The 23,744-nt window shown below is 47.4% G+C and overlaps 2 long non-coding RNA genes across 2 annotated transcripts in view; one reads left to right on the top strand and one right to left on the bottom strand.

Annotated features, from left to right (window-relative positions):
* The window catches only part of LOC116632328, a 41,863-nt gene extending 19,041 nt beyond the window's left edge, over window positions 1-22,822 (top strand). Inside the window, exon 2 of the long non-coding RNA XR_004299397.1 lies at window positions 21,863-22,822. This is a non-coding gene — a long non-coding RNA (uncharacterized LOC116632328). The remainder of the gene's footprint in view (window positions 1-21,862) is intronic.
* Window positions 7,002-16,334, bottom strand: LOC116632327. The gene is made up of 3 exons (XR_004299396.1): window positions 15,618-16,334; window positions 13,836-13,969; window positions 7,002-9,607 (listed from the first exon to the last, which is right to left on the bottom strand). It is a non-coding gene; the product is annotated as an uncharacterized LOC116632327 (long non-coding RNA).
* Window positions 22,823-23,744: the final 922 nt, after the last annotated feature.

Here is a 23,744-nt window from a genome sequence, read left to right on the forward strand (position 1 = left end):
GTGCCTCAGTTTCTTTATCTGCAAGATGGGAATAGTAATAACCTCCTGTATCAGTTTGGATATGCAGCTGGTATTGATTCAGGATCTCAGACTTCTCAGGGACCCTGGCTTTTCCTAACAACTTCGCCATCCTTAATTTTCCCTTCATGTTTATTGCCTCTGCAAGACAGCAGAGGTCTCTCCAGATAGCGGTTTCATTCATAATAGGAAGCAGGGGTGGGGGTACAAGTGGAGGGTGGTGGCAGGATTTAGGGAAAAAAATTGTATTCGTGGAGGAAAGGTCCATGTTTCAGGACTGCTTCCTCCTTTTCTCCAAAAGGAATAAAAACTTCCCCAAAAGTTCCCAAATGATTTCTCCTTATATTTCATTGGCCAGGACAGGGCCACAAAGCCCCTCATCTGTGAGAGAAGTTGGCAAAGTCTTTTTCAGCTTCTGTGGCAGTGGTTAAAGAAGGGGTTGGGAGGGCTATGGGGTCAGCCAGCAAACAGGTGTGATACTGCCCCATAGAGCTGGCAGGAGGTCCCGAGAGTATCGTAGTGAATTCTAGCGGAGCTCTTAGTACAGAGGTGGACCCAGGGCCAGCACTTGGTAACTGTTAGCTGTGACTAAGAGCCTATTTTTCTTTCCTTTGCACCTGAGTCAGCCTCACCAGTGATTTTCAACCATATGTAGTATGTGAATCCAGAGTCATTGGTATTTGGTATCAGGAAGTTATTGGACTTTTTATAGTTCTGCCTTACTTTTCTGTGTGCTTTGCTCGCACTAGTTTTGGTGTATTGTGCAGGAGCATTCATAGCATACTTTTATGAGAAAAATGTTGAGTAGTAGAGTAGGCAGAGATTATCCTGGACAAGGTATTTTTGCTTACCCAGAGCCCCCTTCTGACAAAGCTGCAGGGAACTCCTCATGCGTAGGTAGGTTGCTATGCTTTGCCCAATACCCCCTTCTACCCTGGCTTCAGCAGTATGGACCAGAGGACGGCGCCTGACCCAAAGGCAGCCAAGCAAGAGGCCAGTGAGATTTCTGCCGGGTACGAAACCTCCATACGGGGTAGTCATAACCGACCTATCAGCCCCTCTATCTTAGCGTGACTCCTTGAATGCAAGATTCTAGAGTTATACAGAAACCAAGGGGCACAGAGGGGACAAGCAGATGCCACAAGGAACAGAATCCGTGAGTAGGTGCAAGGCATGAGGTCAATGGCTGAGGTCACTGCAGAAGCTATAGAAGCAGAACAGGGCGTGGTGGAGTGACCGTGATGGGAACAGCAGCCTGTACTGAGAGGGACAAGACGACCAGATCCCTGGAGCTACCCTGTGTCCTGAGCCGTGTCCCAATTGTACCCTGGCTGAGTACCACCTTCCCTGCTCCCCCACATCCCTCTATTAAACCACCCCCCGTATTGGGCTGCCTTACTAAGGTCTCCAATCCTGGTAACTGCAGAGCCTGGCTCACAAAGGAATTTAGGCATCAGAGTGCTATTCTGTTCCTAATGGAGTAAGAGGGAGGGAGACCCATGCGCAAGCCTCCACACCAGTTGCCCGTTATCGACTAGCCACTCTCAGTGGGAAAAACCGCTCCGAGGACGCCGGAGTGTTTTGTGCAGTCCCAGTGGCTCATCAGCCCGGGCACCAGGACCCCAGGGCCCCCGTCTACCGACTGAGAGTCTCGTTGGAAGGGAATTCAAGACACCCGCTTCGCTCCTCCCTTCCTCCTTCCCCCCTCACTCCCCAAACGCTGGCTCCACGGACCGAATCCTCCCTCAGCTGTTGCTTGTGGAACTCCATTATTTGATTGACTTGTTGTGCGACGCTAGAAGAGGTGAAAAAACAACAGGTTTTTGGCTGTACCCTCTGGCCTGTTCTGTCTTGTTGGCTTTAAGGATTGCACGAAGCTTTGTGTTGCTGCCAACGGTCTCCCCGGGTGTTTTTCACAAGCAGCATCCTGCTTCCCAGGCACCTATCTCCGAGAGGTCCGTAAAGAAGTAGGATGGGGACCTACCCCTGCACTAGGGGGCCCGCGGGCCCCAGAAGGTTCCCGAGAAATCCCCCGGCGGGGGCGGTACACCCAGGTTGCCGAACTTAGCGCGCACGCTCGGGCCCCTGCCTGCTTCCCCGGGAGAAATGGTGGGATTTGCTTGGTTGGGATGATCTCCGTCTGTCTGGCGGCTCTGACACATGTTAACGCAGCTTCAAGAACGAGCTTTCCTGACATTTTGGTTCGGCAGGTTTCCGAGTATGGAATTGTTAAGCCACATTTCAGCTTCGTTTCCAGGCATGTGTCTTAACTAGAAGACCCTGCCATTTCTTATCGGGCTCCTTCCCTCTGTTACTGTTGACGTTTTCTTCTCCCCTTTCTGCTCAGCTTGAGCCCAACTCGAATGAAAGCCCCTAACTTGTGAACAAGTTATGAAAGGTTTCCCCCACGGGACTGAATGGCCTGCTAGTGGGGTTCCCCCCCCACTAAGCTTTGTAGCGTGTGGGTGGGGGCTGCTGGGGGCTTGACAGCTGGAGCTAAGAGCTCAGCGCATTTTCCCTTCGAACAAGATTATCTGTGAAGGCCAGGAAGCCCCCTGTACCTTCCTAGAGCTAACCGTTCCAAGTGCTCTTCCTCATTTTAGACTGCGACGACCCACACATTAGAATCACCTGGGGGCGCTTTTAAACCCTGCCTGCGGCCGTTCCCCGAGTCGGATTAAACGGCCCCAAGCAGGAGCCCGGGCATGGGTGCTCTTAACAAGTTTCCCTGGAAATTCTAACGCAGACAGGGTGCAGGGCCCTGAGGTTTTGGGGCCCAGGCCAGGAACGAAGTGAGGCACTCAAGGCCTCTAGGGGCACAGCTTAAGGCAGTGCTCGCTTTCAGGGTGGTGCAGACCGGCCCTGTTTTGGGGGTCGCAGTAGGAACTTAGTCAACGTGGGATTCCACGTTTTAGACAGGGAGTTTTAGTTTTAACTTGCACGAGAAAAGCCTTTCATAGGGCTCAGCCATTTATCATTTGGGGATTTCTCCCTTCCTCACGTGTTCCTCTGGTCACCTTTGTAATTCCTCTCCTCCCAAGCCTTTATCTGTTTTTTCTCTTGCTCGTTTCTAGCCCTTATCTTCCTCTCCCCATCACCTGCTCTTCCTCCTCCCCCCCCCCCCCACTTCGTCCCTCCTCTGAGGGCAGGCTCTTCACTTTCTCTCGCTTGTGTGCTTTGGCCCTTTCCTTCACCACTCTTCCAGGCCGAATTTGCTTGTTTTCAGAGCTCTGCCTGACTTGCGCTCCCCTCCCTCCAGCCGCTCCTCCCACCACAGCACGCCCAGCCCACCCCGCCGTTGGCCCGGTACTCGGCCCATTGGCTCCCCCTTTAAATACCTCCCAAGGTTCTTTACGTGAAGCGAGCGTCAGCTGGGGCCAGCGCTCCAGCTGCTTCTCATGAACCATCGCTTGGCCCCAGCCGACACCGGGCGGCTCTTCTCGGCATGATGGGCAGCAGCGGGGGTGGTTTGCGAGGAGGAAATAAAGATTGGCAAGGATAGACCTACTAAACTCTCACTCTTCCTCTCCCTGAAGCTACTTTGTGGAATAAAGACAAATGTCTGTAAAAATTTTAAACCCCTGGATCATGGTGGCTGGCAAGGCAGGTCCCCCTCCTGCCCGCCCGTCTCTGCAGCACAGCTGCGCAGTCTAATCTTGATTGTTGCTGCCCTCTGGGTTTTCCCGAACCATAAACAGTTCCATCCTCTTTTTCCTCAGCCCCTCCAGCACCATTGGCGTTCCCGCAGTTGGGAATAAACCCTTTTACACCGCAATCAGGCCAAATCTTCAGAGCTGGCCCAGCATCCCCTTTTCTTGTGTGGGAAAGATGAGGATAAGGAAAAACAGCCCAGAGTCCAGAAGCGTCAAGTTGGAACCTTCCAAAGTTTCCTTTCTGCCAGGGGTTGTCCACACAGAAACGGCAGTGTCCTTGGGAATTTCCCCTAGGCATGGCCCGTTAGAGCCTATGGGAGAGGAATGAAGGGCCTGTCTAGGCTCTGCTCCCTCATCTATACACAGTACCTGTTGCTCTGGGGGCGCTCGGCCTGTCCTCAGGGACTTGTTTCCCACCTGCCCCCCAGGAGGCAGAATGGGGGTGGACGCGAGGTGGAGGAGGCGCGCTGCCCAGCTGGTGGGAGGCCCTGCCATGGGTCCGACTGCTCACAAGTAGGGTGGCTGGGGTGCGACCAGGTGTGTGGGACCAGTCACCAGGGCCCACCCCTGAGATCACCCCATTCTCGGCTGGCCTTGGTAGGGTGTCACAAAGAGGCTGAGACTGCCCGCGTCCTACCCGTGAGAGTGGGGGCAGCATGGGGTCCACCGCACCATCTCATGGGGGAGAACCCATGACTTCTTGTGCTTTGAGTGGGGTGGCCGAGAGGGGCTGGGTGTATTTGGGCTGAAAGGTCCACAGTCTCTGCAGGCAGGGGAAGAGAATACAGAAGCAGTGTGAGGAGCTGTCACCAGTATTATTATTACATGTTACATACTATCAGCTATCAACTCATTTTCACGTACACCTATTTGAACCTGAGGATAAGCCCGTGCAGCAAGCAGAGCAAATTCTCTTAATATCACAGGAATCCAGAGGGTTGAGGGATGCCCGGAGTTCACACTGCTAGCAAATTACACAGCTGAGTCCTCTCTTGGCCATGCCCTGGAGTATCCTATTTAAATGTCATGGTACTGAGCGGTCTAGAGGTGAGCCCAGATACTTTGGTGGGTGGGTGTCATAAATGGAGTGACAGAAATGGGTAAAACAAACAGTTCCATGCTGACTTGGAAGGGGTCAGAGAGCCAAGGCCAGCGCAAGGCTGGAGTGCTCAGGAAGGAATTGGCTAAAAGGACCTGCCCCCCTGGGAGGGAGCAATGCCAGCAGTGCCCACTCAGAGGCCTTGGACAGAACTCGATGTCAGGTTAGACCGGAATGGATGTTGCAGGAGGCATGAGGGCAGTGGCAGGGGGCTCTCTCAGGAGTGTCTGCCAGGTGTAGATCAGGACGACACTGTGTCGTGGTCAGTGTGGCAATCATCAGGAACACGGTTCAGCTGGGAGGGGCCGGGAGTAGCAGGCCGTCAGTAGGATTACAGATTTCTCCTTCCCCATGAGATTCTTGTCATTATTTGGTCTGCCAGTTTAGGCAGAGCCATGGGTCAAAGAGACAAAGGCCACCATACTCCTACCCAAAGCCCTATCTTATACCACTAATAATTCGGAACTTAGAGTTTCCAAGTGATACTATTATTTCGCCCAACTTCCACTGAAGTAGGCAAGCAGATATTCTTCATAGCCCCAATTTCCAGATGAAGCGTCAAAAATTCACTGACATCTAAAAAGCTTACAATAATAAGTAGCCGGATCAGAACTGAAATCCAGGTGCTCCAATTCCTGGTAAGTTCTATTTTCTCTGTGCCCTCCTGTGCGCTGAGGTACTAGGCTAATGTCCTTAACTCCCTCTTGACCAGAGACCAGAGTGGGATTGAGTCAGGCCAGGTGGTCCCAGCTATGGGAAGAAGAGGCCAGGGAGGCTGGGGACTGGGCGGAAGTGACCTCACTAGGAGGAAGTGAGGACATTCCAGGGTGGGGGACGGTAGTTCTAAGGAGTGTTGCGATGTGAGGGCAGTGATCTTCCAGCTGGGATCCTCGGGACATCACCAGGCTCTTCGAGTTGAAGGAAACAGTAGATTTCTCTCCCAAAGTCTTTGTGGAGTTTCCTTTAGCAGGGACTTGATGTCTCCTTCTTCACTGTAGACACATTTCCATAAATCTATTTCTGTCACAGAATAGAGTCTGGTTTTCAAGCTGCCCATCTGTGAACCATGCTTTCTTTTTCTCCCCACCTCACACAGTGTTAAAATGTGGGCGTGTAAAACACTCTTGCTTAACTGAAAATCCATGTCCCATTAGTACTATGTGCCTGTCGATTTGGTAACCTGATGGAGCTGGCTGCCTCAGGACTGTGGCTAAAGCCCCAACGCTGAGAACAGGAGGCAAAAAGTGGTCTCCATCGTCTGATGAAAGCAGCCAAGTGGCTGCAGAACAGCTCCCTCCAGGCTCTTATCAGAGGTGGCCAGAGGGGCCTTTTGCCCTTCGCCTGCACCATCCCATGCAGTCCCTATGAGCAGGTTCATAGAAAGGGGAGTTCTTGGGGAGTGGGCTGAGGGCCTTGGGGGATAGGGCTGTGGTCTTTGCCCTCCCCTTCCCATGGTGTGCCCTCCAGTCTGGTGAGGGAAGGCTGAGAAAAGCTCGTTGGAACCACCCTAACGTGGGGTCCCTGCCCTGACCTCTCTGTTTTAGAGAGAGTATCTCAGGAATTCCTCCGGCATACTCCTCACGGAGCAGGCAATCTGCTTCATTAGAAGACATGTCCTCCTAGAGCCCCTCCCCACCACATTCCAGGTATCCACTTCTCCCAGAATGCCTTTCAGGGCCTGTTGGGGTCCACTGACCCAAGGTGGACTGTGCTCAGCCCCGAGCCTGAGCATGGCCACAGGGCAGCATTTTTTTGGGGGGGCAGATGGGGGCTGATCCTGGATGTGCAGCCTGAGTGGCCGCATGCATGTGCTTGAGACTGTTCTGGTGAAGGATGGAGGTGAGGGTAGGAAGAGAAGCAGAGCAGGCTGTTGGCCAGGGGCAGGGTCTGAGGATGGGAGGAACATGTCTCATAGATTTAAATTCTAAGGAGACTGAGGGGCACCTGGGTGACTCAGTCGGTTAAGCATCTGCCTTCAGCCCAGGACACGATCCCAGCGTCCTGGGATTGAGCCCTGCGTCAGGCTCCTTGCTTAGCAGGGAGTCTGCTTCTCCCTCTCCCTCTGCCTGCCACTCTTCCTGCTTGTACTTTCTCTCTCTGTCAAATAAATAAATAATCTTAAAAATAAATAAATAAATAAATAAATAAATTCTAAGGAGACTGAGAATTCTAAATTCAAACTGATCTTGCAGGCCATCAGGAAGGTGTATTTGTCAAGGTAGGAGGCTAGTACTGTTAGCTAGATTTCTAACTTTTGAATATTTGGATATTTGGCATGTGGGCCCCCATCTGGACTCCTGCCTTGGGCCCTCCAGTGTTAGGGGTGGGCCTGCCTCAAGGAGATCAGGGGGCCTGCAGGAAGAGAGGATGGACCCTTGCCCTCTGGCTATCTGCCTTTGAGCTACAGAAAAGCAGAGGTTCACCCAACACCCTGGGAGAGGTTTGTACTTCCCCATGAAAGTTTGGGGCGGGGGGAGATGTGAACCGAAAGCCTGGAGCTTGCTTGGGGTACTCTGAAGTCAGGAGGCTAGCTGAAATAACGCAGCACAGCAAGCAAGCACAGTAAGGAGACAAGATGGCTGTGGGCAGCCTGCTCCCCCACCACTTGGTGTGGCCAGCATGTGTGAGCTTCCTTCGGGCCATATGGATACATCTGTGCCTTCAGGGGACCCTGAGCCAGAGGTCTTCCTGTGAGGGTAAGGGACAAAAATGGGAAGCTGGGGGCCAGGAAGGAGCTGGGGTGTTCCTCAAAGTTTGGCCAGAGTGTTCTTTAGTCAGAGCCCAGAAGTGTGTAGGGAGGAGGTCTTCTGTATGGGTTCTCATAAATAGCATGTGAAAGCCTGTGGCACGGAGAACATTCAGTCAAGAAATCACTGCTCACAGTACCACCGAGCAAAAATGCCTGAGCCCCTTGTAGCCCCTCCCACCCCCATTCTACTCTGACCCAGAAAGACCCAGAAGTGGGGAGGAAGAATGATGTGGTTAAAAAAGGGGAAGGACATTCCCATGTCCCTTGTCATTTCTGACCCACGGGGAGTCAGCCCTCAGCTACAGGAAGAGAAAAGCTTCAATCTGGAGGGAGAGAGAAGTTTTGACTTAGACAAGACTTTTTTTTTTAATATCTGAAAAGCTTTCAAGTACCACAGTGCGACTTGTTCCTATAGGTGGAGGCAGCCCAGAAAGCTCTAAGGTGAACCCAGGATGCTGTATGGGGGTGAGGAGGGGATCTCAGAGAGCTTGAGTTGGGGTACGGATAAACTGGTTTCCTTCTGTATCCCAACAAGTTCACTGGGCTGGCTATGTGCCAGAGATTCTGTGCTCACAATCCCCTAACACCAAACTCCTTACCCTTTGCCTTGGCCTTGAATCCGACTTGAACATCCTTTTGCAAGGAAAATGGATGTTCACTTGATAACTGGTCTTTGAGTATGAGTCACTTCTCTTAATGTCACCTGTAAGATGAGAATGATGGTACCTGCTCCTGGAGTGAGGAAATGCACATGAGCACGTGCCCAGCACACACTTATTTCCCTGTCCATCCTCTACCAGGCAACGAATGTAAAAACATGGCGCAGGCTGAGAAATGTGAAAGTTCTCAGTTTTGCATGGGTGATGCCTGTGACTCAGTCTCCCCAGCCTTTCCTGGAGTGGCTCCTTCAGTGGCTGCTGGGCTGTGCTCTCAGGTCTGTGTCTGGATGGTGAGCCTGGCCCTCACTGCTGTGTCTTCAGCGACGTTTTATGCTCACGCTGAAAGGGGCAAAGGTGGCTGGCTCAGCTTCTTCCTTCAAATCTCACATGTGGGGATAATGACCTCACAGTATTTGGGTAATTAATACCCTAATCAGTGTATGATGATGTAGTATTTATTCTGGCAGGATGATTGTGTGGCCAAAGATTACCTTTGGTACTGACTCCTCTTTTGTTCTGTACATAGTATTTCTCAGCTCACGCTTGAGAACAGTGGGCTCATTGATTCCATCCAAGTTATTGGGAAGGATGAACTTTCCATCTAAGGCCCACTGGGTGCCAACCTGGAAGTTTGTGAATCTGCTGTCAGGAGCAGACTGTACCTTTGGGCCTGAGTGTAGTGGGAGGGCGATGTGCCTCTATTTTCCTTGCTATTTATGGCTCTGCATTAAAAAATGCCCCTTCACTTCTTTGACGAGAAAGATGGTGTGTCATTCAGGAAGGGCCAGCTTGTTAATTAGGCCAGCAACCGGCTTAGGCCACATGAAATTGCCGTACTTCCATTCCCTCTGGATATTCTCTCCCGGCCTTTACTCACCACTTCTGCTTCTGCCCCCGTTGGCTTGTTTGGTTCCCACTCAGGGGAGACACGATAGTGAAGACCGTGGAGGCACTCAGGGAGCTCACTATCACGGGGTGGCAACCGGCACAGGGAGGCAGTGACAGCAGAGTGGCCTGGGACCCCACACGGAGACTGAGGGGTGAGGAAAGCTGAAATAAGTCTTGAGGTCCTTCCTTAGCTGAACTCTTGTCCTGTGATGTGAGGGTGACCGTGAGTCTTGGGGGGGCATCCAAAGGCCCATGGAGGAGGTTCCCTGGTATTCCTTGCCCACTGCCACAGATGATACCTCAGCTTTTGGTGTGCATCTGCTAAGCAGTCCTACAGAGGGGACGCTCTCTGCGGTGGCCCCATGGCAACAACGTGTGGTCCTCCTCTTCCCCAGCTCAGAAGGGCTGAAGGAAAGCAGCTCCCCGAGGGTCTACACTGGTCTGATTCCCTAAGGGTGTGTGGTGGCTCAGACCCAGTCCTCCGGGAGCCAGAAGTCCTGAATGAGGGTATTGTTGCATTTGAATACCTCTGAGGAGCTGTCTGAAAGAAAAGAAGAGATAAAGCTGAAATGTTAAACGTTTCCAACAAAAGCTATTAGGGGAGAATTTCCTGACTCAGCACTTGTTGACATTTTTTGAGGCTTTTCACAGACAACCTAAAGTTACTCTTTTTTTTGTATGTGGTTTCTTGTTGTTGTTTAGGGTTTTTTTTTTTTTTTTTAAACTTTATTGGCTTTCATTGATGAGAAGGTTGTGCAAGGAGGGCCTGAGGCACTGTCGGGAAAAGCTGGTGACCGATCCGAGAGCACTCTTTCTTGGTGCCAGAGAAAACCTCAACCTGCCCTTTCCTGCCCTGGCCTCTGCTGAAGTTTGACCCGCTCTCATCTGGAGACACTAAGCTGTTCTCCAGGGAGCTGAGTCTCATCCCTCAGGGATTTGCTCCCTCCCCACTCCTGTGGAGTTCTGGCTTATTAGCCTACATGCCACGTGGCCCTTAGCTTGTGTCATGGGTTGAACTGTGCCCCCCCTGCCCACATTCACATGTTGAAGTCCTAACCGCCAGTACCTCAGGATGTGTCTTTATTTGGAGATAGGGTTGTTGGAAAGGAAAAAAACTGTCTCTGTCCTTCAGGGTTTCCCTGGCAGGTCAGAGAATGCAATGGACATCAAACAGATTAACAGGAGAAAAATAAAATTTCATTATGTATGTACAGGGTCTCCATTAGAACATAAGGCCCAGAGGCAGTCCGGCAGAGGCTGGTATGCCATTCAGAGCTAGGGAGAGAGAGGTGTAGGGGTTCGGGAAGGAAGACAATCCGCAGGAAGATGAAAAAGAGTAAATGTTTGGTGACCAAATGTTTGCTGGGCCATCCAGAAACAATGGGACCTAGAGAGGAATTTTCAGACTTTGCTCAGTTCCTCCCTGTCTCCTGTTCATATGATACTGTACTTATATCTCTGGTGAGAGCTCCCTTCCTGAGCAGCTCCTCCATAGAAATTCTTTCAAGCAGTTGGGAGGAAAGTCCAAGTTTCTTTCTGAGCCTTTTGTTTCTTAAAAATAACCAGCATAAAATAGTCCACATGACAAAAACACACAGTTGGGGGTGGCAAATTTTGCTCCTCTATGGGGTCTTTATAGAGGTAATCCAGTTAAAATAAGCTCTTAAGGGTGGGCCCTAATCCAGTATGACTGGTATCCTTATAAAAAGGGAAAGTTTGGAGGCAGACCCACACACAGGAAGGCATCTATATGGAAGATAAAGGCAGAGATCAGGGTGATGTTTCCACATGCCAAGGAACGCCCAAGATTTCCAGCACACTGCCAGAGTGGGTGAGAGGCCTGGAAGAGATTCTTCCTCACAGCCTGTGAAGAAAGGACTCTGCCAACTTTGACCCTGCAAGGTCAAAGGACCTTGATCTTGGGCCTCTGGTCTCCAGATCTGTGAGACATAAATTTCTGTGGTTTAAGCTACCCAATCTATGGTACTTGGATAGAGCAGTCCTAGAAAACTACTATATCTTGGAATTCTCTGTTTTTCTCCATCTCCCTGTTTATGGTTTCTCCCTCCCCCCCCCCCCCCCCCCCCCCCATGATATCACAGTAAATGAGACCATGCTCTGGAGTCAGGCTGTGTTCAAAGCTCTGCCATTGACTAGCTGAGTGTCCCTAGCCTCTTCTCTGCCTGGGTTTCCTCATCCATAAAATGGAAGTAAGAATAGTAATACTGACTTCATAGAATAAATGGAAGAACTGACGTAAAGCCTGCCTTGCACATGGAAGTGTGCCATCGCTGTGCACAATCCAAGTCAGAAGCCCTCACGTGTACTGCGGCTCGACTCTGTGTACATCCCGTGGGGCTAGTACTGAAGGAACAGAATCTCAGTTATTACAAGATCTTGTTCCTGTTCGACCTTATCACTCCTGGAATCATGCTCTGATTAGAGACTTAAAACTTTTGTGGGAACAGCTCAGGACACAAGGCCTTACGTGTTGACAGGCTCACAAGATCATTGTGCTGGCTCGGTCGTGCAGTTTTTTTTTTGTTTTTGTTTTTTTAAGATTTTATTTATTTATTTGGGAGAGAGAGAGAGCACTAGCAGGGCAGAGGGAGAGGGAGAAGCAGACTCCCGGCAGAGCAGGGAGTCCGATGCGGGGCTCGATCCCACAAAGCCGGGATCGTGACCCGAGCCGAAGGCAGACGCTTAGCCCACTGAGCCCCCCAGGCGCCCAGGCACGTAGCTCTTGATCGCGGCAGCGCACCGGACCGCGCCGGCGGTGCTTTGAACGTAGACGGCCGCCCCAGGCCTTACCCCAGACCAGCTACACGGTGGGTTTCTGAGCCGCCAGCGAACTGGTGACCCTGTCTCTGCTTCACTTTCCTCCCCCGCAAAAGCAGGGCAATGGGCGCGTCCCGGTGCGGCAGGCCGGCGGCAGCCAGGAGGGAGCTCGCCGAGCGCTGTTGGTGGGACGGCCGCGCCGCCAGCGCCGCTGGGTGAGTGAACGTTCGCACGGGCGTTCACGGGCTACGCCGCGGCCCGCGCTCCAGCTTCACCGCCTGGTTGTTGATTCCTGTTGGCTTGACACCCTCCGGCGTCTGTGTCACGTAAGGGCTGGGGCCGCTTCCGAGGGCTCGGCGCCAGAGCGCGCGGGTAAGGAGGGCCGTCTGGCCAGAGGGCTTGCGCTCGGAGAGGTCGGGGGACGGCGTGCGGCTCACCGTGGACGGCCTCCGTGCTGGAGCCGACGTCAAGGCGGCGCGGAGTATGGCATCTTCAGGGCAGGTCTTGCTCTCCTTCCGTTTCCTCACTTCCTGGGCCTCCCTTTACTCTCTCCTCATTCTCAAGCCACATGGTTAGGGTCTGAGACAAAGGCCTGGGCTCCGTTTCTGGCTCGGCCACTGACCAGCTGTACCGTTGAAGGTGAGGCTCGCAGTGTCTCTGCTTCCCCGTCCTTATAAGGGAGAAATTTCAAGTCCCCTTTTAAAGGTCTCTCTTTTGATATTTAAATGAAAGGCTCAGAAGCCCTTTTAACCCCGGGGAAAGTGCTCAATCAATGTCATTCATAATCACTCTGGTGGCCTCACTCTGGTGGTGACATTTGAGGCCAAAGGGTGCTCTTGGTGGCGCCCTTCTCATACGGTGGGTTAGCCCTGCGGAGTGGCAAGGATGGACTGAGCCTGGAGGAGCCTGGCCTTGGGGAGACTCCAGCTGAGGTATCTTTCCTTTTCCAAGAATCTGAAGGGCTCAGGCCAGCACAGCCTGTGCATTCATGCTTTGGGGGGAAAAAAAAGAACAAAAAAACAACCCAAAGTGCAGCAACAATAGCTGTTTGGGCCCACGTGTTGCTCCCTTATCTCCCACTGTCGGCCGGTGCCAGTACAATCAATTGTTCCTCTGTCTGCTTGGGTAACTTGGAAACTGTGCTGGGGATCTCTGATAACCATTTGGGCTGGAACTAATGTCCTTTCGGAGCTGAGGGGGGAAAGAAGGAAAGCAATGTGACATAGACAAGGGACAGGCGATTCTGTAAATTTTGGCAGAAGGGCATTGAGTTTTTTAAAAGCAAGCAACTAGAAAGAGAATATTGTTCAACTTCGTTCTTTTTTCTTCATTCTCCGGGCTCACATTTCTAAGAGGTTTAATTTCCAAAACTTGAACAAGGAAGTGCATTATCTTAAATGTCTCCCATTAATCACCACCAAGTCCAGCCCAGTGGCGAGAGAAAGATGACTCATTTCCACAGTTGATTTCTTGGTAATGGTGGGTCAAGGCTTGCCCTTACACTTCCCCTGCTGTCTAGCTAATGGAGAAAGCTTCCCCTTAGGAAGTACCCATCCTGGAGCAATTTTTCAAGGGAAAATTGCAGACAGGAATAGCCACTGACATGAAAATATTTCTCATAGGGAAACAAGGTGAGAAAGATAGCACAGTGATTATAAATACAGGCCTTACCTTTGAGAGTTGTACCAAGAAATTAGAGGACCAAATAAAGTGCATAATCCCGTGCAAGATATGTTGAGTAGGTCTCAATGCGCAGTAAATATTTACTATTCCCCTTCTATGTGCCAGACCCTGTGCTCCACATGTAACTTTTGGCATTGTTTGATCCTTCTTTACTCATATTTTATGTGACGGGTGCCATTTCCCCCTGGTTTACAGATAGGGAAAGCAAGATGCTCAAGTGAGTTGCCTAAAGTCACATAGCTAGTAAGCGATGGAACCAGCATTTTTTCCCCATATTGTCAACAATACGTTATTGTAGAATTATGTACCTTTTTCTATTCCAATGGCCCTTGCAGGAATCTCTGCAAGCAAATCAGGGGTGGTGGAGCCGTGAAGAAATGAAATCGACGCTCTCCTCCTCCACACTGCTTTTGCGAACCAGTATCGAGTTCTTCTCTAGAAACTTAGAATTCTACAGCATTAGTGAGTCAGAGTACAGTGGTTGCTTTTAGTCCCCCAGGAGGCATTGCAGGGGTTAAGATGGCCCTTTAAAGGATTTTAAAGGGATGCCCTTTCTGGCCCTGGCAAATTTCAAAAATGTCAGATCAGCTGTTTTGTCACCCAGCAGGCAGTCTGTCCCGTTGGCCTGTCCGTGCTGGGTCCTGGGCGGGGGTGGGGGGGCTGGGGGGCTGGGCAGGAGGATGTGGTGGGGCTTCTACAGAGTGGCCAGTCCAGATGTGCATGCCCTGGGGCCTTGGGCCAGGGCTTCCTGAGTGTGGAGGTGGGAGGTAGTGCTGAAGGACTGCTTCAAGCTCTGGGAATACTATGAGCAGGGGAAAGGCAAGTTCATTTTTATACGGTTGAGGAGAGCCGTGCCTCCAAAAAGGTTGCGAGTCTAGCAGTTTCTATAAAGTGCCTATGTTTCCAACTGGCGGAATGTAGAAAAACCCCATGGGGTCGGAATGACCCAATTTGGTGACTCCTAAGCTGGGCTCTGGTCACCCTACAAGCCACTCTGTCTTCATGCGGTTGCATGGGGGCGAGGCTGAGCAGAGAGCGTGTTCGGGAACACCTTAATGATGTCAGGACGTTTTTCATTGCTCATTTATCACTTAACAGCTCAGATTTGTAATGTGCTACCCGCGTTCTCCCTTTAGCCCAGACAATGCATTCTTTCAACAGTGTGTGGCTCAGTGGGAAGAGCGCTGCTGAAAGCAGAGCGCTGGTGCCTGCAGCCTGCCCCTTTGGGGAGGAGGGGCGTGTGTGCTGGGCAGCTGGGGACCAGATGCCTGGCTGCAGCCCGGCTGGGGGATGAGCACATGCAATAGCCACTTCTGGTTCCACTTATTCATTTCTCTGTGCTGAAAGGTGTCATATAAATGCTAAATAGAACAGAGAGAGATGGGGCCTATCTATTTGCATTTTGTCTAATGTGAGCAGATGCAGATAGAAAAGCAGCTTAGCCACGGCTGTTCACCTGCCCCGCCAGGCCAGACATCTCCAGTTCATTTCAATGCAGCCCACGTCAGTTCCGCTCCAGTGCTGCGGCGGGCGTGGTGTGGGGTACAAAGGGACGCACCCCCTCTGTCCTCAGTGGGTTTACAAAACTTGTTGAGGAGACAAGTTTAACCACAGGAACCATCTGAGGACAATACAACCCAGCATATGGTTAAGTGGGAAGTCATGGGAAACAGATGAAGTGCTGGAGGAGGCCGAAGAGGAGACAGTACCATGCGTGCTGGCTGGGCAGGAAGCCTTCTTGGGGACAGAAGGACTGGACTGGCCCTGCAAGGCTGGCCAGGGGGTAGAGGAGCTGAGATGGCAGAAGAGACGGGCTAAGCACTCTGCAGGACCCTCTCATCTGCTGTTCTTCTCCCAACAGGTTTCCCCGCCCCCTTTTCCCTTGGGAATGGTGGGTCCTCCTCATCTTTTAGGACTTGGTTTAAATGTCCCGCTTCCAAGAGGTCTACTTCAGCTATTCTGGCAAAGGAACAGTCCTCTCCAATGCATTATTCTACCTCAGAGTATCCTGCTTTTTCCTTTCCCTGACTTAACACCATGGGCGATTAGATATTTGCTTGTCACCATCTCCCCCATGGGATCGTACCCACCACATGGTCAGGGACTCTGTACATCCGTTTCATCTGCTGTGATGTTCATAGACAAGCACAGTGCCTGGAGCCCGAGGTGCTCAGGAAATACCTGTTGAATGAAAGAGTGACATTTGAGGAAAGTCTCATTTAGCAAATGTATTGGTTGGCCAATTGAATCAGAGCTCTTATTTTCTGTACCAGGAAGAAAATCTATAGATTCCATAGGTTTGGCAGGGAGCTGGATTTCTTTCAGGAGGAAGGGTTTTCATTAAAACATATAACCACAACAAAGCAAGAAAAACAGAGTAATTGATGTAAGCATGCCAGTCAAGTCTGCATGTAAAGAAACAGAATAAAAAGAAGTAAAAATTTATGAACAGTTGCAGTAGGGCCCTGCATAAACATGACCCACTATTATGCATAATTCAATGCATGGCATTTTAGTGTTGGACCCTGTCCATCATGGTTTATTACTGGATGAAGCAGGAGAATCTTTTTAAAACACAGCTTTACCTAAAACATGGTCCCAGACAGGGATCCAGAGAACAATGTCTCAGGGAGTCTCCAATATAGTTGTAAGACAGGGACAGAGTTCTCATTTCATTCTCTGTTCAGCTTCTTGCTTTGAACAAATGAGTAGCCTGGATTATTCTCCTTTTTAAAAATAATTGTTTTGTTTGGTAAAGATGAAAAGAGGCATGTCAGCTCTAATACAGGAGAAAAAGAATTTTTAAGGTAAATATCCTTGGGTATACAATGTTTTGTTTTGTTTTGTTTTTTAATTTAAATTTAAACTGAGAAATACATAATTTTAATTGTAGAAATAAGAGGCTACAAATCAGAAATATCCTCGAATTTCCTTAAATCATTAAAAATGATCTTTCTTTACTTTGACAGAATTTTATATGAGAAAAGACAGGTGGGAAAGGGAAGGGGGGAGGGTGGAGGGGGAGGTATAATCAGAAAATATAGAATGAATTTCAAATGTTGGCTCATGCAATTACTATCCTGCCATTTCTTATGCAACTTCATCAGCAGAACCAGAAAGTTAGCATGTCTTTAGAAATTGCTTCTCCCCACTACCCCCCACAACCTCCACTGGCCCATGAAAGTCAAATTGTCTGGAAAAATACATTCTAGTATTGAAAACAATATTCTGGTTGGACTATGGCTTATTCTTGAAGCTACCATGCAAGAGTCTTTTGCAGGAGCTTTAAAATTCTACAGATCAGGTACTTTGTGGTTTATAGAATATGAAAAATAAAGCTGGTGGTTTGAGTTTAAAAACTTTTACCAGGCCTCCCTCTGATCTTAACATTAACTAAGAATATGTTCGTGTTTTTAACCATTATGGTTGGGTTGAGGTGATGGTCGAAAGCTGGGCTCCATGCGATGCCAGTTCCTTCCCACTCCCACCTCCACTCCCCACCCCAGGCCTGAGTCGGGTTTCTCAGGCAGAGGAGAGATACTACTATAGCCAATCTTGGGATTGCCATGAAGGATCTATTTCTTTTCTACTGTTTTTACTTCAGTGTTGTGTGCAGGACATTGATCCATCCTCACATTCTGTCTATAGTGTTTGTAACTGTGCTAGAGGGGAATTTTTCCCAAGTCAGATTATATACTATAAATATATACAGACAGCCGAGCCCTGGAAAATAAACTACAGATCATTATATAATTTGGATAGTCATTTACAAAAAGCAGTGCAATTTAAAAATTTGTTCCCTAAGCTCTGGAAATGACTTTTTTCCCAGTCTTCTTTATATATTTGTCATTTCAAAAACTGGGATATCTGGTCAACCTAAATTAATGGGAATGATGATTATGAATGATGTGTGGTCACTGAGATTTACTTGGAAGATGTTAGAGGATGGTATCAACAGTGGGGTATCTCTGAGGATGCAGAAATCAAGACTCATTCCTTTTTACTCACTACCCTTAGAATTTATTTTTCCTTCTTCTGTACTCCAAATACCTAGATCCTTCAGAAGTGCAAGTGGAATCTCCAACATGGAAACCAAAGAGACCATATGCCTTCTAGCCTACCTTCCTAAAGAACTGTAAGGCACTTTCCAAATTTTTAGGCTTGTGTTCAGCATCAGGACCATAAAAATTACAAGAGTAGATAGAATGTATTAGGCTCAGACATGCATTATTTTTAAGCCAGAGAATTAAACTGAAAGAAAGTTGAGAATAGAGCAATAGATCAGTGAAAAAGTATAGAAAACTGAGAAACAGATTGTGTATATACAGACATTGGTCATTTATGCTAGAAGTGGTACTAAAAAGTCAGTGGGGAAAAGGTAACTTAATAAATTAATGGTGTTGGAATGATTTCCAAGTAGAAAAAAGTTCAACTAGATTCCTTCCTCATACCATACAGAAAAATAAATTCAAGAAACACAGTTATAAAACAATTAGAAGAAAACAGAGAATTTCTTCACTACCTCAAAAGGAAGAAGGGTTTCTTTAAAGTGGCAAAAGCATATCTTATAAAGAAAAAGATGTATAGATTTGACTATATTGAACTAAAAACTCCTATACGACAGAAGACAGAGATGGGGCCAGAGGTAAGAAGTGGTGTGGAGAATTTGTACCAGATATAATGGCCAGAAGATGAATGTCTAAACCATATTTTAAAAAAGAAAATACTTAGAAGAAAATAGAAGCTACTTTAAAAATGAGCAAAGAGAAGAGAAAGGTAATTCAAATCAGACCAAATCTAAATGGCTAATAAACTTATTAAAAAAACCTTCTCTACCTTACAAGTAATCAGCAAAATGCAAATAAAGACAAGGAGATACCACTTCACATGCAACAATCTGGCAAAATTAAGAAGACTGATGGTATATAATATTCATGAAAAATACACAAATTACATTAGCGTATTAATATAGTTTATTAGTTCATTAGTATAACCAATGATCAAGAGCAATCAGTAGTTTTTAGTAAAACCTTCGATGCATATAATCTACTCAGCATGTCTATTTCTAGGTTCTCTTGTTTGTAGGGGTGAAGAATTGAAAACAACCAAGTGTCTAGCCAGTTAAGAATGGGCATGCTTTTCAAAATACTTAGCCATAAAGTAGGTCTAGGCACCAATCAGTCAGAACACATGCTGGCCATAGACTCAAGCAGAGTCCTACCAGGGGATGGCAGGCTCTGGGGACAGTATTTGTACAACAGGGATGGCTGTACGGTAAAGATGCCTGAGCAGTAGGCTCAAGTAATGTAGACTAGAAGTCAAGGGTAGGGGCTCTGGATTCAACTCCTCTGGGGTTGAATTCTGGATCTGTTGCTTATTGGCTGTGAAACCTTGGGCAAATTCCTTGTCTGTTCCTTTAGTTTCGTCATTGTGTCCAGCAGGGCTTATAACAACCCTTCCACATGGATTTGTTATGAAGATTAAGGAAGCTAATACATAAAAACTCCTAGAACACTTCCCCATATGCTTATTGAGTAAGCACTAAATATATATAGTAGGAAAACGGAAATGAATAAATAGAATGCACTGTATGTTTATATAACAGGATATCACATAGCAATTAAAATGACTGAACTTCATGCATTAACCTAATGGAGCTCAAAAAACATGCTGGGTGAAAAAAAACCTGCAAAAACAACTTATTTATGGATGCATATCAGAAGTTAAAATGGAAAGGTATGGACCAGGAGGATACCCACCAAATTGATATTGATTATCTCTGGGGAGCCCTCGGGGTACAAAATGGATTTCAACTAATTTTTTTTTTAATCTAAAAGAAAAAAATTCTCAAGCAAAATGACAAAAATTCAACATTTGTTAATTCTGAGTTGTGGCTAAACATTTGTAATATTCTCTGAACTTTTCTGTACTTTAAATTTCTGTTTAAAAAGACATGGAAAAATATGGGGCCAGGTGTCAGAGATCTGAGTGCTAGTACCAGTTTTCCTCTAACTAGCTACATGATTTTGAGCCAATCACTTAAATCTTTCAAGATCTTCGTTTCCTCCTCTGAAAAATCAAGTTAATACTTTTTACCTCGGCGGGGGGGGGGGGGGGGGATTGTTTTTGAGAAATAAATGATATTTGTGGGAAGTTCTATAAATGCCAAAGCTCTATTCCCATGTTCATTAAAATAAAATTGGGTTGTTGGCTTGATAATTCCTAAGACCTCCCTGACTCTGCTGGCATAAGTCTAGTAGAGGTGTTTTGAGGAAGAAGCAGGGTAATGTATACAAAGCTATTAGGTTGGGAGCCAGCACCTGGCTTGTAGCAGAGACTGCTAGATGCCAACTCAACACTGAGTCTCCCCTTTTCCTCACCAGTAGAGCTTTGAATTTTTTCTGGGTGTGATGTGCCTAGATAAAGAGATATATTTCCTAGTCTCCTGTGAGTAGGAGTTGTTGATTGGGCTTCTAGAAATGTTTAAGAATGCTGCCTCAGCTGGGAGTGGTTTCCTTTTGCCCTTTTTCTAACCTCCCTTTTCTGTCTCAGAAAGTAAAGATGGTGGCTGGCATTCCGACAGCCATCTTGAATCATGAGGTCACCTTGAAGATGCAAGGCATGTGCTAAGTCTGATGGAGAAGAAAGGTAGAAAGTGTCAGGGTCCTTGATGACTGTGGAGCTGCCATTACAGCCTTGGGCTGCCCACTTCAGGACCTCTTTTACATGCGGAAAATAAACGTGTATATTGATGTCACTTATTTGGGCTTCTGCTATATGCAGCTGAACCTAATCCGACCTGATATTGCTTTCGTTATTCTGAAGATGTTTGCTTCCCTCCAATGCATTTTGGTTTTGTTTTAAAGATTTTATTTATTTATTTGACAGAGAGAGCACAAGCAGGGGGAATAGTAGAGGGAAAGGGAGAAGCAGGCTCCCCGCCAAGCAGGGAGCCTGATGCATGGCTCGATCCCAGGACCCTGGGATCATGACCTGAGCTGAAGGTAGATGCTTAACCATCTGAGCCACCCAGGCGACCCCGATGCGTTTTGGATAGGTAAGCTAGTAAAGAGGAAAATAATGGTACAACACCCATCCTTCTGGTATATGGATGGAGAGGAAGCCCTCCATTACTCTCCCCATTCCTCACTCACCTGTCTCTTTGCTATGAAATCTCTCAAGGGTGTGCCTCCAGAGGAGACAAAGCTCAGGGAAGGCTCTGCCCTGTGCCAGGCCCCGTGTACTCTCCCACTAGACCATCCTTGTCCTGTTAGTGAGTGGGGAGGAGCCCTTCTCCCAGGAGTCTGAGGTGGCCAGTGTTTTATTTGTTGCTCCTGGTCAGAACCAAGAGTAAGACAATAGGAGACAAAATAGCTCTCCCTGGAAGTGGAAAGGAGAAGAGAGACTATGATTACAGGTTCATTTTTGTCAACTCTTACACTTCTGTGATCCAAAGCTTTCTGTGACCTGATTCTGGAAATTGAAATATGCACCCTCTAGGGAGAATATTATGCCAGCTATAAAGGAATACTAATCAGTACTAACCAATAGGCAAGACCTCAGCCATACTCAGGACTTATGGAGAGCTAGATTATCATTTTTTAATGTAGGAGGAAGAAGAAAGAGAGATGTAAGATGTTCCCCTAAGTGTTAGTAATAAAGCTATTAGGTTGGGAGCCAGCACCTGGCTTGTAGCAGAGACTGCTAGATGCCAAGTCAACACTGAGTCCATCAGCTCTTTGGAGCTATGTGTAACATGCAAGGTCCCCAGTGAGAAGTTCTCTGGAACTTAATGTGATAGCTCCAGCAGTTTTACCCAAGATACAGAGCTTGGTGAGGAAGCACATTTAAAAAGTAAGAAAAAAGAAGGAAAGAGAGAAAGATAGGCAGAGGGAGAGAGAGAGAAACAGTGAGGAAGAAAGAAAGGAAGAAGGAAAGAAAAGAGAAGAGACAAGAAGAAAAGAAAAAAGGAGGTCCAGAAATTTGGATAAATTTTCTCTACCTCCTTGAATCAAATGGAAGCCCTTTGTTGGCATAGGTTTAGTGGTTCAATGATGTTCAAAGGGTGACTTCCTTGAATTCGGGAGAGAGTGCAGGAGAGGTGAGTTTGTTCTAACTAGAGCAGTGGGACCCTCAGCATGTCTTCTCTGCATCTGTGCATGGTCAGGGAATTCTAAGTCATGTCCTTAGGGGTGCCACAGAATCTATGGTGCTCACCTTCAGGAGGTAACCTGAGCCTTGTCCCTAGCCTCATCTGGGTTCTAATCCATTTTCTGCCATTTGTGCCATGAGCAAGCCACTGAGCTTCATGTCATCTGTTTTTCCTCATTTCCAGATACTGGGATCAGAACCCCTCATGTGAACAGTTGTTGGGAAGCAGGAAGGAGCCATTGTGAGTGGAAATGCCTGGTGGAGGGCTTCACACAGAGCATCGCCTCCATAATGTGACTCCTGCCCACTACCTTTCCTCCTTACTCTGGTCATGTATTATTGCAGATGCCTGGAGCTGCCCCAACTGAGATGATCCCCGAGGCTGGGGTCATGGGTCATGGGGTCATGGGGTCATGGCAGAGGCATATAAGGGTGGGGCCGTGCAAGAGGTCCACCCCGATGCCAGCAACAGGGGGTGTAAATGCCTGAAGAATTTAAAAACAATTATAAAACCAGCTAAAATGGGATTTGCTTTTCATTACCACCATGTGCTCCTGTTTCTAAATAATGTCACGATAACATATCTTCCCTGAAAACAGTTTTTAATGATCTAAATTTGAAGCAATAGCTGTGGTTATTGTTGGGTTTTAATGCTATGTGTAAGCTTCAAATCAGCACATTTTTATTATGTTTCCTTCAATACACATTATATTTTATATGAAAGTGAATTCAGAGAATTCCTAGTTTTGTGGGAATAAGCTACACGCTTTTATTTCACGAATAAGTTTGTAAAGGTTTGGAATCATTTAAGCTTACATCACACAGGGACTGTTTCCCTGACGCCATTGTACGGCACATTCCTGCATTTAAACACTAGATTTGAGGTAAATGATCACTGCAAAAGGTAAAGAAATGGAATTTGGGTTACATCCTTTCTGTCATTCTCTGTGAGCATTTTGAGTATTTATCTGTTTGAAATGTGAAACAATGACATTAGTAGACCTGGGGTAGCATGTTGTTGTTAAGTGTAAATTTTAGTTCATATGTGAAATATCTTACTGAATGTGTGCTCTTCTTTTACATTATGATTGTTTTTAAATGAAAGAATGAATCCAGTAAATAAAATGTCACCACAATGATATCATTTCATAGTTATCTGACTTGTACTTTTTGCAGACATTTTGATTTTATTAAAATTTACTTAGAAGTTACTGGATGATTCTTTACAGAAAATAATATTATAGTGTCTTGTAAAGAAAGGATCAAAGTTCAGACTAAGTTGGAGATAAAATTCTTGAATAAAAGGTGCTTTTTTCCTTTTATGCACATACAGTATTTTTTTTTTTTTTTTTTTTTACTGGCAAATTATACATACAAAGTGTAAAGGAACATTTTCAGTGCCTCTGAAATTTTCACTGGCTTTTCTGGCCATGCTATTTTTAATTTTATTTCAAGATTTTGATGAAAATGATTTTGTTGAGTAGATGGGAGATGTTAACAATGATCTGCCTGGGGCATTAAATACACAAGATAAGCCAGTGATCCCGGTCTCCCTGTCCTGAGTGCGGAACACCAAGGTGGCAAGTGGGGGCCAAAACCACAGGGCTTCCCAGCTGCTGGAAGAGAAAACTTTTTCTTGGTTCAGGGCACTGGTTTTTCAGTCCTGTGGGCTCTAACCTTAAGGAAAATAGCAATAGCAGTAGTCAAAACAAATAGCTTCTCCAGGCATCAGGCGGATATTTCCATCATTTTCTTTCCCAAAAGGCCCAGACTCAGACTTCCTTTGGTCTATTTCAGACACTCGAACAGTCTCACCTTCAAACCCGCCCACTGGGCAATCTATGCAGGAGGGCGTGGCCACTGCATGACCCTTTCTCTGTGAAATTCCTTGATTGCTCCCTCTTGTCCTGTGCTGGGCTTTTTTCCTAATGCCCCTTTGACACTGAATTAAACTTTAATTCTATCTGGGGTGGAAGCTCTGGGTTGGGTTGTACAGCCCTGCTGTACCATCGATGAGACCGTCTGGGAGTTAATTATGCTGTAACTCTTACTGCTCAGAGCTCATT

The sequence above is a fragment of the Phoca vitulina genome, unplaced genomic scaffold (assembly GCF_004348235.1).
Source record: "Phoca vitulina isolate PV1807 unplaced genomic scaffold, GSC_HSeal_1.0 scaffold6, whole genome shotgun sequence".
Taxonomy (NCBI): domain Eukaryota; kingdom Metazoa; phylum Chordata; class Mammalia; order Carnivora; family Phocidae; genus Phoca; species Phoca vitulina.